The sequence below is a fragment of the Panthera pardus genome, unplaced genomic scaffold (assembly GCF_024362965.1).
Source record: "Panthera pardus isolate Hobbes unplaced genomic scaffold, ASM2436296v1 HiC_scaffold_24, whole genome shotgun sequence".
NCBI lineage: Eukaryota > Metazoa > Chordata > Mammalia > Carnivora > Felidae > Panthera > Panthera pardus.
This window is the reverse complement of record NW_026526810.1, coordinates 50,023,783-50,045,973: the sequence shown is the minus strand read 5'-3', so window position 1 is coordinate 50,045,973 and position 22,191 is coordinate 50,023,783.

Sequence of the window (22,191 nt, the reverse complement as noted above, 5' to 3'; positions counted from 1 at the left end):
ATGTTTTTATTTATTTTTGAGACAGAGAGAGACAGAGCATGAGCAGGGGAGGGGCAGAGAGGGAGACACAGAATCTGAAGCAGGCTCCAGGCTCTGAGCTGTCAGCACAGAGCCTGACTAGGGGCTCAGACTCACAGACTGTGAGATCATGACCTGAGCTGAGGTCGGACGCCCAACTGACTGAGCCATCCAGGCGCCCCAAAACTCTAAAGCTTTTAGAAGACAACGTTGAACCTTTTTGATCTTGTAGGTGTTAAATATTTCTTTAAAAAAATACAAAAATATAAATCATGAATAAAAAGTTCAATAATTTCTCCTTACTAAAAGACACCCTAAAGAGAGTACTTTAAAAATGCTACAAACTTGAAGATATCTGCAACACATATAAACAAAAAAATAGTGTATGGTACATGTAAATACTGTGAATCCAAAAGAAAACCCAATAGAAAACCCAATAGAAAAATGGGAGGAAAATCAATAAGCAGAAACTTCAAAGACTGAGAAGTCAAAATGATCCATAAACATTTGAAAATATTCAATTTCCTTAACCAGAGGAAAGAAAATTAAAGCCACAAAATTAGCAAAAATAAAACTGTCAGAATGTATCAGGTATTGACAAAAACGCAGAAGTCTCAGTAGCTTTTAAAGGGAGTGTAAATTGTATAATTTCTGTGAAATGTGAATTGGCATTTCATAGCAGAGTTGAACATGTGTATTTCTTATTATCTATCAATACCACTTATAGATATACACCCGAAGAAACTTCTGCACAACAGGATGTCACAAGGATATAGCTTTTTTTAAAAAAAGAAACACTACAAAACCAGAAATAAACCAACTCTTGTCAGACTTTGAGTCTTGCTACTGTTTCTTACTAGTTGGGTGATTTGGACAATTTCTTAACCTCCATAAACCTCAATTCTCTCATCAGTAAAATGAAAACAATACTAGCTCCTAACTCATAGGCTTGTTATTACAATTAAATAATACATGTAATGTCCTTACAAATGTGCTTTTTTGTTACTTGCTCAATAAATGTTAATAAAATGAATAATTCTTACTTTCATTAGAGTCTCAGAAAAGGACTATTTAAAAAAGAGGGTTATTGTACCTTTTTAATTCCTCAGAGATTGTTAAATAGCATTTGGTTTTATTTATTTTTAGTTATTTGGACTTAATAATAGAACCTACCCCATGGGGTTGATGACAGAATTAAGTGAGATAAAACAGATAATACACTTAGAGAGGCTTCTGTGCTTGATGGTGAAGGCACGACATGGGTGACCACTATTATTTTTTTCCTATTTTATATTAATCTCCTTGGTTTTAAACACTATGACATTTGAGCATTAGCCTAATATGTTTCTTATTCTTTTTCTTGGCTTTTCTCTTCACATATTTAAGTATTTTTATATTAAAACACCAAACTTCTAACCATTGGATTTTATTTGGTTCTTAGATGTCTTTTCCAATAGGTTTTTCCCCTTTTTATTAATCTGGATCCAGTTTAGATTTCCTAAAATTCATTTATTTTTAATCGCATTGAATTTTCTTCTCCTTCATGATCTTGAATATCGTCATATTTTGATCATTTCCTCCCAAGTTTCTATATTGAACCTTTCTTAAAACTTTGCTGTTTAACTTATCTATATGGTTTGTAAATCTAGAGAGGCCTCATCTGTGACTCAGGTCAGAAACCTGAGCTCAGTACTGAAAAATCAGGCAGTGCAAAATAACACAAAACAAAAATAAATAAAATAAAGATTTTTGAAGTTGTTATGTGAAAATGACTTGCGAGAATCAGAACTCAATCGTAAAAAACACTCAATCATGAAACTATGGCATGGGTTTTACCTTCCCAATAGCAACCAAAATCCACTTAGATATTAATATAAGGTGGTAGAAACTCTCAATATAATTAATGTGCACAGCAATGAAATACTTTGACACTCAATTCCCTGCAACATATCCTATTCTACATGGAGTTGAGGTGCTCTCTATCCTTGCCACTCAAAGTGAGGGCCAAGGGCCAGTAACATTAGCATTTTCTGTGAGTTAGCTAGATTCATAAAGTCTCAAATATCGTTCCTTGAAAGTTCAATCAGTATCACCATTTTAACAAGGATCCCCAGGCTGTTTCTATGCATAATGGTATTTGGGAAGCTCAGAGCTACAGACAGTCTGATCTGTTCATGCAAGGCACCTTCTTCCTCTAACTAGATAAATGGCAAGGTTCCCTAAAACATGGTATAGGTAGGACAAAGAGGCAGTGATAGCTACCATTAAATGAAATGTTAAGTAGATGCCATTACATGGACTAGTGCATGTGTCTAAGTCTGTTTCTTAGCAATTTAATTATTTATGGCATTTCATGCCACAAGTGTTGGCCACATATGAGTGTGTGATTTTTTTTTACAGCTGCCTCACTGGAATATTTTGATAAAATGTTACTTTTACTATAATATTATTGAAACAATAGAACATATTTTAATTTACTCACTCAGTGGACAAGCATTTAATGACAACCTGTTTTGTTCTCTACTAGAAGCTGGGGACAAAAAGGTGAACAAAACATAAGACTCAGTTTCAAGAAACTCACCATTTAATAAGGAATGGACACATAGATGGACACTTTTAATGAAGTGAAATAAATGCTTTGATAGAACATGCCCACAGTCATTGGAGGCATCAATGAAGGGCAGCTCTTCTAGATTAAGAGGAAGGTGGGAGGGTGGAAAGGTAATGACCAAGTTTTCTTAACGGGTGAGTATACTAATTGCTTGGAGAGGAGAAAGGAAAAGAACATTCCTTGGAGTTGAGATGGCATAAGCAGATATTCAGAAAGTAACAGTTGGAATTTCAATGGGGACTTTCCAGTACAGATGCTACTGAAGCATACTGTGCAAGACAAAAAGTAGAGACAGATGGAGCTGGAGAGGGAGCCAGGGCATTTCAAGTCTGTGTGAAATATCTTGTAGTTTATCTTCTAGGGCGACATTAAAAGGTTTTTAAACAAGGAAGAGCCCAGTCAGATTATCATTATTGGTGGAATCACTCTGGCTGTAGAGTGGAGGAAGAAAGAAGGACGTGGGAAGATAAAATCCAAGGCAAAGAGACTAATTAAGAGGTTGCTATAATTAAGAGGTTGCTACATTCTTGCTGCTTGCTACTAAGACAGCCAAAAGTTACAGAGCTGTTTGATGGTGAGATGTCAGCCTCACAACCAACTAGAAGGGGAAAGGTTCAAGGAATATGCAGGAATTGAACACCCCTACACACTTTCTCTACAGCTTTAATGTTGTATTCCACTTTTCAGAACACTAAAATCACTGCTTTAAATGAAGAAATTCTCAAGATATCATCCTTTTCCATCCACTATAGTGTAAAAAAAATGAAACAATTACATATTTTATTATGTAAACAGCTTAAATAGAGATAAAATGTAATTTATCCCACATGCTGTCAAATAATTAAAATATTCGTACCACGGATTCCTCAGCCTTTCACACAACATTGGAAGGGGTACTCATTGGAAGGGAGTCTTAATCCAGGAGATAAATCACTTAACATTTTCCTCTTATTTAATTTTTGCCACAGTGCCGGTAGCTTCAGTATAGAGTTGCATTTTCAAGCTTTATGTTTACCCTAGAAGTTAAATGTGCACTTCCAGAACTGCCTGCAGGTAAGAAGAAGGAAATTGCATGTTAAAGAAATCTTTAAATTGGGATGAACTGATTTCTCCTCCCCCTCTACATCCTGATTTCTGTCTTAAGCATCATTCCCTTCATACCCCTCTTTACTTTTCTCTCTGATCTCAGCCCAGTGGGAATTAAGATTTTGGAGGAAAATGTATATTTATTCCTAGTTCTACTGAATGATAGAAGAAGGTTTAAGTAATAGGCAAATGAAGGAAATTCAAGTCCTCAATATGCAGAACTAATATGCCTGGTTTTTGGCAGAGTGAGAAACTCACTGGGTTCTGTGGTCCATCTTTATCTAAATAATAGCACATTCTCATCTAAAACTTGTAGGGGCTCAGAACTCAGTAAGAGAGATTGCCATTGGATAACTTATTCTGCTGACAGGCACCAAACATTTGAGCCTCCTGCAAGCAAATTTAGCAGTTTTTAGTTTTTTTAATTTTTATTAAAATTGTTTTTTAACATTTATTTATTATTAAGAGACAGAGAGAGACACAGCATGAGCAGGGGAGGGGCCGAGCAATGGGGAGACACAGAATCCGAAGCAGGCTCCAGGCTCTGAGCTGTCAGCACAGAGCCAGACGCAGGGCTCGAACTCACAAACCACGAGATCATGACCTGAGCCAAAGTCGGACACTCAATCAACTGAGCCACCCAGGCACCCCATGACTTCAATACTTTTATTGTTTGTTATTATATATACTCTTTTGAGTCCCATCAATCTTTTTATTAGAAGATCTCTAAAACTTACTTCAAAAATACATTTTCACTTGATAATGGAAAAAATTTCCAGAGTACACAAGTACAACATGAGAATTAATCTTATAAAAGATTAGGTAATTTTAGATAATATAATGTAGGGCAATGTTTCTTCAAGTTCTATGGGTTTCACTAAAACCCCCAACAAAATTTGGTATGAAGAAAAGTCTGTTCCATTTTCCCTCCCAGAACTCAGGTCATCATGGTGGTGCACCCAAAGTAGATGGGAAGTCAACATTTGAACCATGCATGGTGACCACTTGGAGGGCTTGTGGTTTCTGTGGAGTAAATCCTGTTCATCCTTAGTCTATTTATTTTATCCCTCATTTATCCTCTTCATAAACTAGGAAAAAAAACTCCTGGATTTCAACCTTTCTTGAAACCTGGGTATTAATTTTTTCATGATATCACATGAAATAAAATTCTAGAGTAAAAACCAGTTGATATACTTTGCTTGGAAGTCAACCCAAAAGTGAAAAACATTGTTGTCTTATAAATTCCAATCTCTCTTTAAGCTAATGAGTACTAAGGAAAACAAAAAGTAACAACCTCTTCTCCAAACAAACACGTTTAATCACATCACTATATTAAACATGTCTAATTACACTATTCCAAACAATGCCTTTACATTCAATCTGTTGCCCCCCCAAGCATCTCATTTAAGAGAGGTGTCAAATCATTATCCTTCTTAGCACCATTCTCCATCCAAGATCAATGGATAACTTACTGGCACTGTTTTACATCTTTAAATGTAAGTCACAGATCATCCAGGTAGCTTGCCCAGGATTAAAGGAAATTATCCACCCAATATAGTGGAGAAAGTACAAGGCTTCTTATATGAGAAGACCTTATGGGCAATCATCTTTTTGGAAGAGGGGAGAAAAGTAAGGGTAGGACAGTGCTAGGAGTAGCACTAAACTTTTAGCTAGTTATTCAAACAAGTTGAGACTAAAGTAATTGTCCATAACAAAGAATGGTGGTAGAAGTCTACAGAGATGAAAGTGGGATGAGAAAATCCTTTCCAAGTCCAGTTCCAATGTACCCATTACCATAACTGCAGAACTATGTTGAGATGGCAGGAATAAAAAATGTGCTATTTGTACTGTGACTTTGCTGAATGTTTTTACCTTATAAGAAAAAAAATGAGATGAATAAATTTTATAACAGTCTGACCCTTATTTAACTTGATGGATAAAGAGAAGCATACTGGGTCAAATTGGAGTAAGAGGGACAGATTCAGACATTGGACTGTAAGCATCCCAGGACAGTGATCACTTGCTCATTTCTCCCTCCAGAATGAGTTTCTGAGGGTAAGCACTTCATCTTACCTATGCTTAGCAAAGGGAAGCCACACAAACCCTAAAATTATCCCCAACAACTCCTTAAGAGAGTTTCCAAGCTACACCTCATGGAAAAAAAATACAGTTGACCATTGAGCAATGTGAGGGTTAGGGGCACGGATGCTATGCACAGTCAAAAATCCAGGTAGACACTGAGGGGAGTTAAGATGGTAGAGTAGTAAGACCATCCTATGCTTTCCTCTTCCCTGAACACACCTAGATAAATATCAAATCATTCTGAATACCTAGGAAATTGATCTGAGTATTCACAGAAGAAACTGCACAACTATGGGGAGAAAAGAGGCCACATTGTGGAAAGTAGAAGGTACAGACATGTGGTTTGTGGAATAAATGGATCATGGGTACTGTAGACGGGAGAAGTGCAGGGTGCTGTGGAGGGGAGGGAACCCTGGTCTCATACAGAGGTGAGAGGGGTGCAAGGGGTGCGAGGGGTGCAAGAGAGAGAGAGAGAGAGAGAGAGAGAGAGAGAGAGAGAGAAAGTACACAGTGGATTGCACAAGGAAAACACTTCCTCAAAGCCATTGGTTGGAAAAATGAGAGGGGCTGATTTTCATGAGGTTTTGCAACCAGCAGGGCTCAAAGACTAGAGATTTAAAGTCTGCAGCATGGCTGGTATAGAGCAATGAAGGCACTGCAATGCTGTAGTAGAGAAGGCAGGCAGGTAAACTGGGGGGCAGGTGGCATAATCTGGGGATCACCTAAGATGCACTGGAAGAAATGGTTCCTCCTTCTTGCAGTGTATCTGATGAGGTGGCATTGCCTCTCCAGAGACAAAAGAGTCAGTGGGTGCCATTTCCTTCCCCTTCCCCTCAGCACAGGCACAGAGACAACTGCTGAGGGTGGCTAACCTGGACACCAGCTCTTTATTGTGCTTTACTCCAAACCCAAATGCTCCTTAGCTCTGGTGCTACTACCCTTCTGGGTCACACCTGCATCATTCCAGCATGGTGAGACCCTATCCCAGAACATAAGTGCAGGTGCCTGACAATATCAGGTCCCTAAAGTTTGAAGTTTTACAACTCAGCCAGCCTGGCTGGGATAGAGCTCAAAGTGCACTGTGATGCTCCAGGCAGGCGAGCAACTCGGACACAGGCAGTGTGCAAACAGTGATCCGAAAAATGCCTAGGATTCACAAGAGGAAATTATTCACTTTTCTGGGAGGGCTTCCCTGGCAGCAGCAAGAATGAAGTCCCCTCTCCAGAGATAAAGGAGCTGGCTGGTGCCATGTCCCTCCCTTGCCCCTCAGCATAAACTAACTTCAGCAAATAGCACATCACCAACACTGGCTTCCTAAACTGCTTAGCCCAACTCCAACCTCCTGTACTCGGCTTGTACTTCTTTTCTCTAGCAAGTTTGCCTACGAACCAGTGCAGTCTGCTCCTCTGCCAGACCAGGAAACCACCCCACCCTGCCCACAACACGTACCACATCTACTGACCATAGAGTTCTGCAAAGCTTCAGCCCTAGTGGAAATAGCATCGGGTCTCTCTTAACAAGCAGACCAGAGCACATCTAGTTAAAACCCACCACACCCTAGCTAAGGCAAGGAGAAACCCTGCAGAGGACTGACCTGAGGGTAAAGCAGCCATAACACAGCAGCAGAATGCATGTAGCATACACCAGAAACATTTCCTGAAGTGCCAAGCTCTTGAGAGTATATGACCTCTTCTTCACAAAGCCATTACTCTCAGGAACAGGAAACATAACAGGTTTTCCTAACACATAGAAAAGGACAGAGACCTAGACAAAATACCAAGATTGAAGAATTCATCCCAAAAGAAATAACAAGAAAAAGTCACACCTAGGGTCTATCTAATTGAAACAGATGTAAGTAATATGCCTGATCCAGAATTTAAAGCAACAATCATAAGGATACTAACTGGGCTTGAGAAAAGCAAAGACACAAAGGGGTTCCTTACAGCAGAGATAAAAGAGCTAAAAGATAATCAGGCAAAGATGAATAATACAAGTCAAGATTCAAAACTGACTGGATGTAATGACCACAAGGATGGAAGAAGCAGAGGACCATATAAGTGATATAGAAGACAAAATTATGGAAAATAATAAATATGCACAAGAGAGGGAAAGAAGAATCTTAGATCACAAAAGTAGACTTAGGGAACTCACTGATTCCATAAAGCATAACAACATTCATATCATAGGAGTCCCAGAAGAAGAAGAGAGGGTAAAAGGGGCAGAAAGTTTACTCAAGGAAATTTTAGCATAAAACTTCCCTAGTCTGTGGAAGGAAATGGACATCTAAATACAGGAGGCGCAGAGAACTCCCATCAAAATCAACAAAAGCAAGCCAACACCAAGACATATTGTAGTTAAATTTGCAAAATATATAAAGAAAAATCCTAAAAGCATCGAGACAAAAAGAAGTCCCTAACTTATGAGGGAATATAAATAAGGTTAGCAGCAGATCTCTCCACAGAAACTTTGCAGACAAGAAGGGAGTGACATGATATATTCAACGTGCTGAATGGGAAAAATATGCAGCCAAGAATACTCTATCCATCAAGGCCATCAGTTGAAAGAGAAAGAGAGATAAAGAGTTTACCAGACAAAAACTAAAGGAGTTCGTGACCACTACACCAGCCCTGAAAGAAATATTAAAGAGGACTGTTGAATGGGAAAGAAAGACCAAAAGCGACAAAGACTAGAAAGGAACAGAGAAAATCTCCAGAACAACAACAAAACAAGTAATAAAATGGCACTAATTTCATATCTATCAAAAGTTACTCTGAATGTAATTTTTTTAATGTTTTATTTTATTTTTGAGACAGAGAGAGACAGAGCATGAACGGGGGAGGGGCAGAGAGAGAAGGAGACACAGAATTCGAAACAGGCTCCAGGCTCTGAGCTGTCAGCACAGAGCCCGATGCGGGGCTCAAACTCATGGACCACGAGATCATGATCTGAGCTGAAGCTGGACGCTTAACTGACTGAGCAACCCAGGCACCCCAAAATTACTCTGAATGTAAATGGACTAAATGCCCCAATCAAGAGACATAGGGCAACAGAATGGGTAGAAAAACAAGACCCAACTACATGCTGACTACAAGAGTTTCATTTTAGACCTAAGATACCTGCATATTGAAAGTGAGGGGATGGAGAAACATTTATCATGCAAATGGACATCAGGAGGGCACATATTGTGATGAGCACTGGGCATTTTATGTAAGTGATGAATCACTAAATCCTACACCTGAAACTACATACGCTGTATGTTAATTAACTGGAATTTGAATAAAAACTTGGAAGAAAAAAAATCCATGGAGAACTTTTGACTCTATCAGAACTTAACTACTAATTGCCTACTAATTGTTGCCCAGAAGCTTTATTTACAAAATAAACAGTTAACACATATTTTGTATGTTATATGTATCATATTCTATATTCTTATAATAAAGTAAGCTAGAGGAAAGAAAATGTTATTAAGAAAATCATAAGGAGCTGGGGTGCCTGAGTTTCTCTGTTGGTTGAGCATGCAATTCTTGATTTCAGCTCAGGTCATGATCTCATGGTTGTGAGATCAAGCCCCTTTTCAGGCTCTGTGCTGAGCTGAGTGTGGAGCCTGCTAAGATTCTCTCTCTCTCCCTTTAACACTCTCCCCACTCGTGTCCTCTAAAATAAAAATAAAAAATAAAAAATTATAAGGAACAGAAAAATACATTTACAGTACTGTACTACAAAAAAAATCCACAAGTAGACCCGTGTAGTTCAAACCTGTGTTGTCCAAGGGTCAACTGTATACAGGCAGAGCTCAACAGTCTTCTTGAGTGAGAAGATGGAACTGGGATTCCCAGAGGTCAAAACAGCTATATTTTAAAAAGGCAGAGTAAGGAACAGTAAACACCTGCATAGAGAGAGTTCCATAAATCTGTAGAGGGGAATCCTTGAGTCATTAACCAAGGACTGATCAGCATATGCATGTGACGAAACTACCCAAGGCCAAAGGGAAAACTGTGTGAAGTAAGCTAAGGGGAAAAAATTGTTGGAGATTTTATAGTGTCAGGACTATTTCATGTTCTCATCAGCCTTCATAAGTCTTGAGGCACTGAGTACAACATTTAAACTCTGGTAAAACACACACACACACACACACACACACACACACACACACACACACAACTTAAAAGAAGCTTTGGGGGCGCCTGGGTGGCTCAGTCGGTTGAGTGGCCGACTTCGGCTCAGGTCATGATCTCACGGTCCGTGAGTTTGAGCCCCACGTTGGGCTCTGTGCTGACAGCTCAGAGCCTGGAGCCTGTTTCCGATTCTGTGTCTCCCTCTCTCTGACCCTCCCCCATTCATGCTCTGTCTCTCTCTGTCTCAAAAATAAATAAACGTTAAAAAAAATTTAAAAAAAGAAGCTTTGAAAGGAAAAGAAATATTTCTAAGTAACTTAAGTGCATCCAAGACAAAGTTTAAAAAGTATTTCTGGGAATACAAAAATATACAGCATTCCACAAAGTAAAATTCGTGTCTTGCATCCAATAAAAGATTGCCAGGTATACAAAGAAGGAGAAAACTGCAATTAATAATGAAGAAAAAATCAATAAAACAGAACCAGAAATGACACAGATGATAGAATTAGTACACAAAGCATTAAAACAGTCAAGAAGACAGAGAAATATTGGGAAAAGTCCAAATCCAATTTCTAGAGATAAACATACATCTGAGAGCATCACATTAAACACTGCTAAAGAAAAGATTAGTGAGTTTAAACACATAGCAATATAAACTATCCAAAATGAAACACAGAGACAGAGAGAGAGAGAGAGAACGCGCCCATGAGAAACTGAAAATAAAAAGAACAGCATGCTCTTCAAATTGGCCAGGAGGAGGTCCAACTTTTACTCTTCACAGATGATATGATACACTCTATGGAAAACCCTAAAGAGTCTACCCCCAAACTGCTAGAACTGATACATGAATTCAGCAAAGTTGCAGGATATAAAATCAACACACAGAAACCGGTTGCATTCCTATACACCAACAATGAAGCAATAGAAAGATAAATCAAGGAATTGATCCCATTTACAATTGCACCAAAAACCATAAATACCTAGCAATAAATCTAAACAAAGAGGTGAGAAAACTATAGAAAGCTTATGAAAGAAATTGAAGAAGACACAAAAAATTGGAAAAAGATTCCATGCTCCTGGATAGGAAGAACAAATATTGTTAAAATGTCAATACTACCCAAAGCAATCTACACATTCAATGCAATCCCTATCAAAAACACCAGTATTCTTCACAGAGCTAGAACAAATAATCCTAAAATTTGTATGGAACCATAAAAGACCCTGAATAGCCAAAGCAATCTTGAAAAAGAAAACCAAGGCAGGAGACATCACAATCCCAGACTTCAAGCTGTACTACAAAGCTGTAACCATCAAGACAGTATGGTACTGGCACAAGAACAGACACTCAGATCAGTGGAACAGAATAGAGGACCCAGAAATGGACCCACAGATATATGGCCAACTAATCTTTGACAAACCAGAAAAGAATATCCAATGGAATAAAGACAGTCTCTTCAGCAAGTGGTGCTGGGAAAACTGGACAGCGACATGTAGAGGAATCAACCTGGACCACTTTCTTACACCATACACAAAAATAAACTCAAAGTGGATGAAAGACCTCAATGTAAGACAGGACGCCATCAAAATCCTTGAGGAGAAAGCAGGCAAAAACCTCTTTTATCTTGGCCGCAGCAACTTCTTACTCAACACGTCTCCAGAGGCAAGGGAAACAAAAGCAAAAATGAACTATTGGGACCTCATCAAAATAAAAAGCTTCTACACAGCAAAGGAAACAATCAGCAAAACTAAAAGGCAACCAACGGAATGGGAGAAGATATTCACAAATGACTTATCAGATAAAGGGTTAGAATCCAAAATCTATAAAGAACTTATCAAACTCAACACCCCCAAAACAAATAATCCAGTGGAGAAATGGGCAAAAGACATGAATAAACACTTCTCCAAAGACGACATCCAGATGGCCAACTGACACATGAAAAAATGCTCAACGTCACTTATCATCAGGGAAATACAACTCAAAACCACAATGAGATACCACCTTACACCTGTCAGAATGGCAAACATTAACAACTCAGGCAACAACAGATGTTGGCGAGGATGCGGAGAAAGCGGATCTCTTTTGCATTGTTGGTGGGAATGCAAGCTGGTGCAGCCATTCTGGAAAACAGTATGGAGGTTCCTCAAAAACCTAATAATAGAACTACCCTATGACCCAGGAATTGCACTACTAGGTATTTATCCAAGGGATACAGGTATGCTGTTTCGAAGGGACACATACACCCCAATGTTTACAGCAGCACTATCAACAATAGCCAAAGTATGGAAAGAGCCCAAATGTCCACCGGTGGATGAATGGATAAAGAAGATGTGGTGTATATATGTACAGTGGAGTATTACTTGGCAATCAAAAACAATGAAATTTTGGCATTTGCGACTACATGGATGGAAGTGGAGGGTATTATGCTAAGTGAAATTAGTCAGAGAAAGACAAAAATCATATGACTTCACCATATTTGGACTTTAAGAGACAAAACAGATAAACATAAGGGAAGGGAAAGAAAAATAATATAAAAACAGGGAGGGGGACAAAACAGAAGAGACTCATAAATATGGAGAACAAACAGAGGGTTATAGGAGGGGGTGTGGGAGGGGGGATGGGCTAAATGGGTAAGGGGCACTAAGAAATCTACTCCCGAAATCATTGTTGCACTATATGCTAACTAATTTGAATATAAATTTTAAATGAATAAATAAATAAAATTAAAAATTAAAAATTAAAAGAATAGTATGGTCACGAATGGTGGGATAACTTTAAGCATCTTATTATGTGTATAACTGGCAGCCTAACTGAGAGGAGAAAGGGAGAGGAGATTAGAAGATATATGGCCTAAAAATTTCCAAACTTCACGAAAACTACAAACCCACAGATCCAAGATCAACAGAACCCAAACACAAGATGTTTGAAAAAAAAAAAAAAACTACATAAAGGCACATCATAATAAAATTGTTTAGAATCACTGACAAATCAGAAAATCTTTTTTAAGGAGAATATATTTTATATATATATGTAAATATATATGTATTATATATTTATTATATATATTATATATTATTATATATATCATATATTATATATATTATTATATATAAATATATATATTATATATTTATTATTATATTTTATTTACCCATATATTTACCCATTCTATGGCTCTTTATTCTTTTTTTAAATACAACTTATTGTCAAGTCAGCTAACATAGAACGTATACGGTGTGCTCTTGGCTTCGGGAGTAGATTCCCATGATTCATCACTTATATAAAACACCCAGTGCTCACTGAACAAGTGCCCTCCTCAATGCCCATCACCCATTTTCTCTGCTCTCCCTGCCCTCCCCTCACACACTCAATTTGTTCTCTGTACTTAAAAGTCTCTTAAGTTTTGCCTCCCTCTCTGTTGTAACAATTTTTTTTCTTCCCCTTCCCCAATGGTCTTCTGTTATGTTTCTCAATTTCCACATAGGAGTGAAAACATATGATATCTGTCTTTCTGTGACTGACTTATTTTGCTAGCCTAATACCCTCCATTTCCATCCACGTTGTTGCAAATGGCAAGATTTCATTATTTCTCATTGCCAAGTAGGATTCTATTATGTGTGTATTGTATACATACACACATACTTATATATATATACACACATACACAAACATAAACACACACACACACCACATCTTCTTTATCCATTTATCAGTTGATGGACATTTGGGGTCTCTCCATAATTTGGCTATTGTTGATAGTACTGCTATAATCATTGGGGTATATGTATCCCTATGAATCAGCACTCCTGTATCCTTTGGATAAATTCCTAGTAGTGCTATTGCGGGGTTGTAGGGTAATTTAATCTTTAATTTTTTGAGGAAACTCCACACTGTTTTCCAGAGTAGTTGCACCAGTTTGCATTCCTACCAAAAATGCAAGAGGGCTCCCATTCTCCACATCCTCGCCAACATCTGTTGTTTCCTGAGTTGTTAATTTTAGCCACTCTGACTGGTGTGAGGTGATATCTCAGTGTAGTGTTGATTTGTATTTCCCTTATGATGAGCGATACGGAACACCTTTTCATGTGTCTGTTAGTCATCTGGATGTCTTCTTTGGAAAAATGTCTATCCATGTCTTCTGCCCATTTCTTCACTGGATTATTTATTTTTTGGGTGTTGAGTTTGGTAAGTTCTTTATAGATTTTGGATACCAACCCTTTTTCCAATATGCCATTTGCAAATATCTTCTCCCATTCCACTGGTTGCCTTTTAGTTCTGTTGTTGTTTCCTTTGCTGTGCAGAAGCTTTTTATCTTGATGAGGTCCCAATAGTTCATTTTTTGCTTTTATTTACCTTGCCTTTGGAGATGTGTCAGGTAAGAAGTTCCTGTGGCCAAGGTCAAAGAGGTTGTTACCTGTTTTCTCTTCTAGGATTTTCAATCAATGACAAATCAGAAAATCTTAAAAGCAGGCAGATAAAAAATGCACAGTAGGTGATGTGGGAAACAAAGGCAAAAGAAAAAATTAAATTTTCTTACAACTTACAAGTTCCTGAGACAGGCAATGTGACCTTCCTCTAGGAACTCAGCTGCCTTGATGTTAATACTTTGCTATGGTCAAAAGGCAATTTTAACTTAGCATTATCCCAAACTCCAGAATCCTATTTGTTTACTTTAACATACTGAAATTCCTTTGGAAATTTCCCTTATCTCTACCTCCTCCCCAAGATATATGTTAGCAATCATCCTCCAAGCAAATGGCTCACTAATATATATCTGAAGGTTCTCATGACTAAGGTTTTATTAAGCAGTAATAAATAACCTTTTCCCAACAATGGCAAGCCCCTTTAAGATCCTGGAAACCTTGTTTTCAAAATTCCTTAGAGACTTACACTATCCCTAATTTCCTCCAAACTTAAAAGTATATAATAGGTCATTTGTCACAATCCCAGTGCAACTCTTTCTGCAGATGGGTCCTGTCCCCATGCTTTACTAAAACCACCTTTTTTGCATCAAAAACATCTCAAGAATTCTTCTTTGATCGCCAGTTCTGAATCCCAACATTTCCACATCAGTAGATATAAAAGAACAAAGATAGGAATGAAATCATGCCTCTTGTCAGAAACAAAGTAAACCAGGAGACAAAAGAGCAGGGTCCCAAAGTATTGGGAGAAAAAGATGATCATCTATCCCTAGGAAAAATATATCTTAGACAGGAAGGTGAAATAAAGGATTTTTCCCCACATACATGAAAGACGAGAAAGTTAAAAGATTTCATCACTATTCAATATGCACTATAAGAAATGGAAAAGGGAGCGCTACAAGCAGAAAAGAAAGATGCTAGATAAAAATCTGAATCTATATAAACAAAAGGAGAGCACTGGAAATGTTAAATATGGGGGTAAATACATTTTTAAACCCATACACTTTTGTTACTTTTCAACCTCTTTCTTGACTATTTAAGGAAAATCAATAGCATTATATTGTTGTGTTTGTAACATGTGTAGGAACAAAATGTATTTCAACAATAGTCCTAATTCCAGGAAGAGGGAAATGGAAGTATATTACTATACCTAAAGTAGTGTCATATTACTAATAGGTAGACTACAAGATAAATTAGTATATTAAAGCAGCCACTCAAACAAACAAAAACCACATTAGAGTTACAGCTTCAACACTAACAAAGGTAGAAAGACCAGAAGATGGTGGAAAAAGGAAACAAAGAACAAATGGAAAAAGTAGAAAGCAAATAGCAAGGTGGTAGATTTAAACACAATCATTAATCAGATTAAATAAATTCCCTAAACATCTGAGGTGAAAGGTTGGGACTGTCAGATCAGATTAAAAAGTAAGACCCAGTTATATGTTGCCAATGAGAAACTCACTTTGAATATAAAGGCAGAAATAGGTTAAAAGTAAGAAGATAAAGATATGCCATACAAACTCTGCTCAAAAGAAATTTCAAGTAGTGGGGCACCTGGGTGGCCCAGTTGGTTAAGCATCCGACTTCAGCTCAGGTCATGATCTCCCAGCTAGTGGGTTCAAGCCCCATGTCTGGTTCTGTGCTGACAGTTCAGAGCCTGGAGCCTGCTTCATATTCTGTGTCCCCCTCTCTCCATCTGCTTCTCCCCTGCTCATGCTGTCTCACTCTCTCAAGAGAGTTTTTTTAAGAAATTTCAAGTAGCTATATTAATACCAGACAAAATGGATTTTATAAAAAACAATATTACTAGAGATAAAGTTGGCTTTTTCATAATGAAAAAGGGATAAATTAATCAAGAAGACATAGCAATCCTAAATATATATGCACCTAATAACAGAGCATAAAAATATATGAAACAAAATCTGGTAGTGTTACAAGGAAAAAATAGGCAAATCTACAATTACGACACTCTTCTGTCAATAACTTATAGAACAAGCAGGCAGAAAATCATTAAACATATAGAAGGCTTAATGTTAAGATAATAAGAAACACTAAGAAAAAAACCCCAGCTAATTAAAATTTAAACAACACTCCACCACATCCAGCTAAATATATATGCTTCTTATTCTTTTCCAGTGCACTTGTGAAATTTAACTAAATAAAAGTCATTCAGGGCCATAAGACCAGTCTCAATAAATTTAAAAGAATACAGATCACACAAACTCTGTTCTCTAACCACAAAGGAATTAAATTAGAAGATAATAACAAAGATATTTAGATAATCTATAACCATTTGGAAATGAAATAAAACACTTTTAAATATCTCTTCCTTCAAGTAAGAATTCAAAACAGCAATTAAAGAGTATTTTGAACTGAAAGAAAATGACAACATAATATATCAAAATGTGTTCAAGACATCTAAAACAGTGCAGAAATTTATGGCACTAATACCTAAATGGCAAGGAGAAAGGTCTCAAATCAAGGACTTCAACTTCCATCTTAAGAAAACAGAAAAGAAAAAAAAAGCTCAATGTAAACATAAGAAAGGAAATCACGGGGAATTGAAATCAATGAAATAAAAAATGTATACATAAGTCAATGAAACCAAAAGTTGGCTTTCTGAGAAATGCAATAAAATAATGAATCTTTAGTCAGACTTACCAGGGAACAAATAAATAAATTCGTACATATATGCATATGTACATATACATAAGAGAGAGAAGGATCATTATTATCAGAAATAAATGAATAACATCTGTAAATACTGTAAATATATTAAAGAGATACTAAGTGAATATTATGAACAACTTCATGCTATTAAGTTCAAGAACTTTAGTGGAATGGGCAACTTCATTGAAAGACATAAAATACCAAAGCTTATTTATGAAGAAATAAATTACTTGTATAGCCTTATATTATGAAATTAAATTTATAGCTACATGCTTCCCACAAAAAATAAACAACAGATTCAGATGACTTCACTCTGCCAAACATTTCAAAAAGAAATGGTATCAATTATATATAAACTTTCCCAGAAAATTAAAAATGAGGGCATACTTTCCAACTAATTCTATAAAATCAACATTACTATGATACCAAAACAGAAGGACATTATAAAAAAGGAAATTACAAACTAATATCCCTTAACATAAATATAATCCCTTAACATAAATATAATAATTACTAACAAAGTGTTAGTAAATCTAATTTTGGAACATATGAAAATTATAATATATCATAATCAAATGAGCTTTTTCTGTGAATTCCAAGATTACCTTAATATTCAAAAATAAATCAAGAGGACTTTGATTTTTATCTCTGACACATAGCGAGTTTAGAAATTATCATTCCTGTGTTTTCAAGAAGAAAAAGCTGAATAACTAAAAATCAATGACTTTTCTTGGACCAATTAGAGAATCAAGGTCTTGGGGCAAACTGCTACCTTGAAATCTAGAGAGGCTGGTGGATACAAAAATCACACCTAAGAGCAGCCTAAATGAAACAGAAGCTACTGGAAACATAAACTGGTAGGAGTACTTACATGGCAACTCTGATGAATTGCTGGAGGTTCAGTGAGGTCTAGCAGGAGAAAGAAAATTCTGGGTCAGCAGTGTTGGGGAGGTGCCACATTTTTATGGATTTTACTTGGAGATACTCAAGTACTCCTGGTAAAGAGCCATGAAAAAACATTGATGTTTCTGGCAGGGAAGGGATAAAATCAAGCTTGCAATATGACCAGAACATTCTCCATCACAAAGGCCTGCCCAGTAAGGGAAAAGACTACTAGAACCTTTTGTAAGATGAGGAAATAGAAATTACTCAACTCCAGCCTCCTGTAAGCCTTTCTATCTCACCTAACAACAAAAGCAACAACAAAAAGCTGAGAAAATATTATGAAGGTCACACCCAGAGCCTAGACCCACTTAAAGACCGAGACTTAATCATAAGATTATGGACTGCTTTCCTTTCTTCCATGACTTACCATCACAACAACAGGCCTCCAGTATAATAATAGTGGATTATGTTGAAAGAGCCCTAAGGCTCAGACCCTGTTTAAGAAACAGTTTTTAAGGAGGCCTAAAGACAGAAGGGCAGCAAATAAGAACACCAGAGGAAATAGAAGGCTCTGACACCTCCAGCTACAGCAAACATTAGGCAAAGCCAATCTCCTAGCCAAATTAACATGAGACCTGATACTAAATGAGTATTTATTTCAGATCCTATTACATGATACACAATATATGAGTTCTAACAAAAACCTTTATAAGGTGTGCTGAAAGGCGAGCAAAAACAGTGTGGAAAGACAAGTATCATTTGCTTAGATACGGCACAGAGTGTGGGATGATCAGACAAGAATTTAAAATAACTATAATTGAGGGGCACCTGGGTGGCGCAGTCGGTTAAGCGTCCGACTTCAGCCAGGTCACGATCTCGCGGTCCGTGAGTTCGAGCCCCGCGTCAGGCTCTGGGCTGATGGCTCAGAGCCTGGAGCCTATTTCCGATTCTGTGTCTCCCTCTCTCTCTGCCCCTCCCCCGTTCATGCTCTGTCTCTCTCTGTCCCAAAAATAAACAAAAAACGTTGAAAAAAAAATTAAAAAATAAAATAAAATAAATAATAATAAAAAATAAAATAACTATAATTGATATGTTAAGAACTCCAATGGATAGAGTAGACAACATGGAAGAAACAGATGTGTAAGATAAGCACAGAGATGAAAATACTAAGAAAGCATCAAAAGGAAATGCTAAAAATAAAAAAAGACTAACAGAAAAGAATAATGCTTTTGATAGGAGCATCAGTAGACTGGACATGATCAAAAAAAGAATCAGTGAGCTTGAAGATATATCAGTAGAAACTTTAGCATGGAAAACACCAAGCAAGATAAAAACTGAACATTTTCCCCCTAGGCATATTACATTCAAAGAGCAGAAACATAAAAAGAGAAAATCTTGAAAGCAGTCAGGGGGTGCACCTTAAGCATAGAAGAACAAGGATGAGAATTATATCAGACTTCTTGTCAGAAATCACACAAGCAAAAAGAGAGTAGAGTGAAGTATTTAAAGTGCTGAAAGAAAAATACAGTAATCTATATTTTTATATCCATCAAAATTATCCTTTGAAAGAGAAAGAAAGAGTATCAGACAGACAAAAATTGAGGGAATTCATTGTTGGTAGATCTGGCCTACATAAATATTAAAAGTGCTTCAGGGAGAAGGAAAATAATATAGGTCAGAAACTTGGATCTGTATAAAGGTAAGCATCTGGGAATGACCAAATAAAGGTTAAAAAAACTTTTATTTTTCTTATTCTTCATTAATCTAATAGATAACTGTTCAGAATGATAATCATAACAATATTTTGGGTGACTACTACACGGATAAATAGAATGAATGACAGCAATGTTTTAAGTATAGGGGATTCAAGGGATCTGGGAACAGATCTAGGAAACAATATTACCATATGAACAGGACGGGCAGTAGCATACACAAGATTAAATGAGTGACACCTTGATAGGTTTGAATATGAAGAAAGTCTCTTATAAAAGAAGTCTGTCCAGAGAGTACAGCATGGGATTCATTACTTAGGAGGAGAAGAGGGCAAAGGAACTCTCACCAGAAAGGAGCAGCTTCCTGCTTGTCACCAAGCAGATGTCTGTATCAGAGATCTTTGAAATCTCTGGCAGCTTGGGGTTTCATAAACACAAGTCACTAGTTTATCAAAAACCAGCAAACGTGTGTGGGGTTTCATGGGATATACCAAGAAGTAATCTCTAAAAGTCTAAAAAATCTGCTTGTGTGGACTATTATTAAAATCACTGAATATGTAAAAAAATGACACTTGTGGGCTTTTAAATTAACTGATCTCAGCACACAGTGAAAAAAAAAATCTAGAGACCATTTTGTGGGTTCCGCTTTGCTTTGTTCAGCAAAGCTGAAGATGGCAGAAAGGATTACTCAAGACTCCATGCAAGTCAAGGGAGGTGAGAGGGAGGCTAAGGGAAGTCTCCCTCCGCTGCTCTCAAGCTCCCATATTTATTGAGCATACCTTTAGGGAAACAATGAGCAATAGGTCAGTGGGCTAAGTGCCAGTAAGAACATACAGAAAACATGCAGAAAAACAAGGTAAGACAGTCTAAGGAATTTATGAGCATAGGCAGGACCTAACCCCTAGATTTACATTAACTAGATAAGCAAAGCATGGCCTCTGTTTTCAGCAAGGCTAGAAAGCAGTTTTCTGCTTTGCAATGCATTCCCTATAATCTCCTAACCCAGGACACAGCTATTTGATTTCCCACACCAATTAACAGAGGTCATCTTTGACTTTATATAATAGTAAGGGGAGGAAGGGAGGAACTAAAAATACTATGTTATAAGGTACCTGTACTACCTGCAAAGTTGTATAGTGGTATTTGAGAGTCAACTCTACTTACACATTTGCAAATCTATATAGAAAGCTCCAGGGCTACCACTAATTTTAAATACACACACACACACACACACACACACACACACACACACACACACTTGATATGCCAAGAAAGAAGAGAAAATAGGTTCATACAATATGCTCAGTTAAAATCAGAAAAGGCAGAAAATGAGGGGGGAAAAAAAACAAAAGGCAAGTTCAACAAATAGAAAATAATTACAAACATATTAAATATTAAACCAACTGCATCAATCATCACTGTAAATGCAAATGGTCTAAATATGCCAATTAAAAGACAGATTGTCAGAGTAAATTAATAAAACAAAATAGAGTGGATTAAAAAACAAAACAAGATGTTGTCTATAATAATATGCTTTAAATCTAAAGATACAGGGGCGCCTGGGTGGCGCAGTCGGTTAAGCGTCCGACTTCAGCCAGGTCACGATCTCGCGGTCCGTGAGTTCGAGCCCCGCGTCAGGCTCTGGGCTGATGGCTCAGAGCCTGGAGCCTGTTTCCGATTCTGTGTCTCCCTCTCTCTCTGCCCCTCCCCCATTCATGCTCTGTCTCTCTCTGTCCCAAAAATAAATAAAAAACGTTGAAAAAAAAATAAAAAAATAAAAAAATAAATAAATCTAAAGATACAGATAAAAGTAAGTGGTAGAGAAACATATCATGCTAACATTAATCAAATGAACGCTGGAGTATCCATATTAATTTCAGACAAAGCAGATTTCATAACAAGAAAAATTATCAGAGATTTAAAAGAAAATTACATAATTTTAAGAGTCACTTCTTTAAGAAAACAAACCAATACTTAATATTTTGGCATGCAAAAAAGAACGTGTCTAGATTTATGAGGCAAAAACTGATAGATCTGTAATGAGAAATGGACAAATCTACTACAGTACCTGTAGACTTCTACTTCCCTCTTTAAATAATTGATAAATCATGTCTAATTTTCACTTTAGAAAAGAAGAGAAATTTAGGCCTAAAGAAAGAAGAAAGTAATTGAAATCAGAGCAGAAATCAGTGAAATTGAAAAATTGCTTTAAAAAAATTTTTTTGAGAGACATTTTTGGACAGAAAGAGACAGAGCACAAGTGGGGGAGGGGCAGAGAGACAAAGGGAGACACAGAATCCCAAGCAGGCTCCAGTCTTTGAGCTGTCAGCACAGGGCCCAATGTGGTGCTCTGGAACCCAAGAACTGCAAGATCATTACCGGAGCTGAAGTCAGACACTTAACCAACTGGGCCACCAAGGTGCCCCTAAATGCCAGTTCCTTGAAAAGATAAATAAAATTAACTTCTATCCAGATTAACCAAGAAAAAGAACACAAATTACCACCATTAAAATGAAAAAAAGCGTCATTACTATTCCTTAGAGATGCAAAAAATAAAGGGCCAAGATAAAAAACTTTATGCTTACAAATTTCA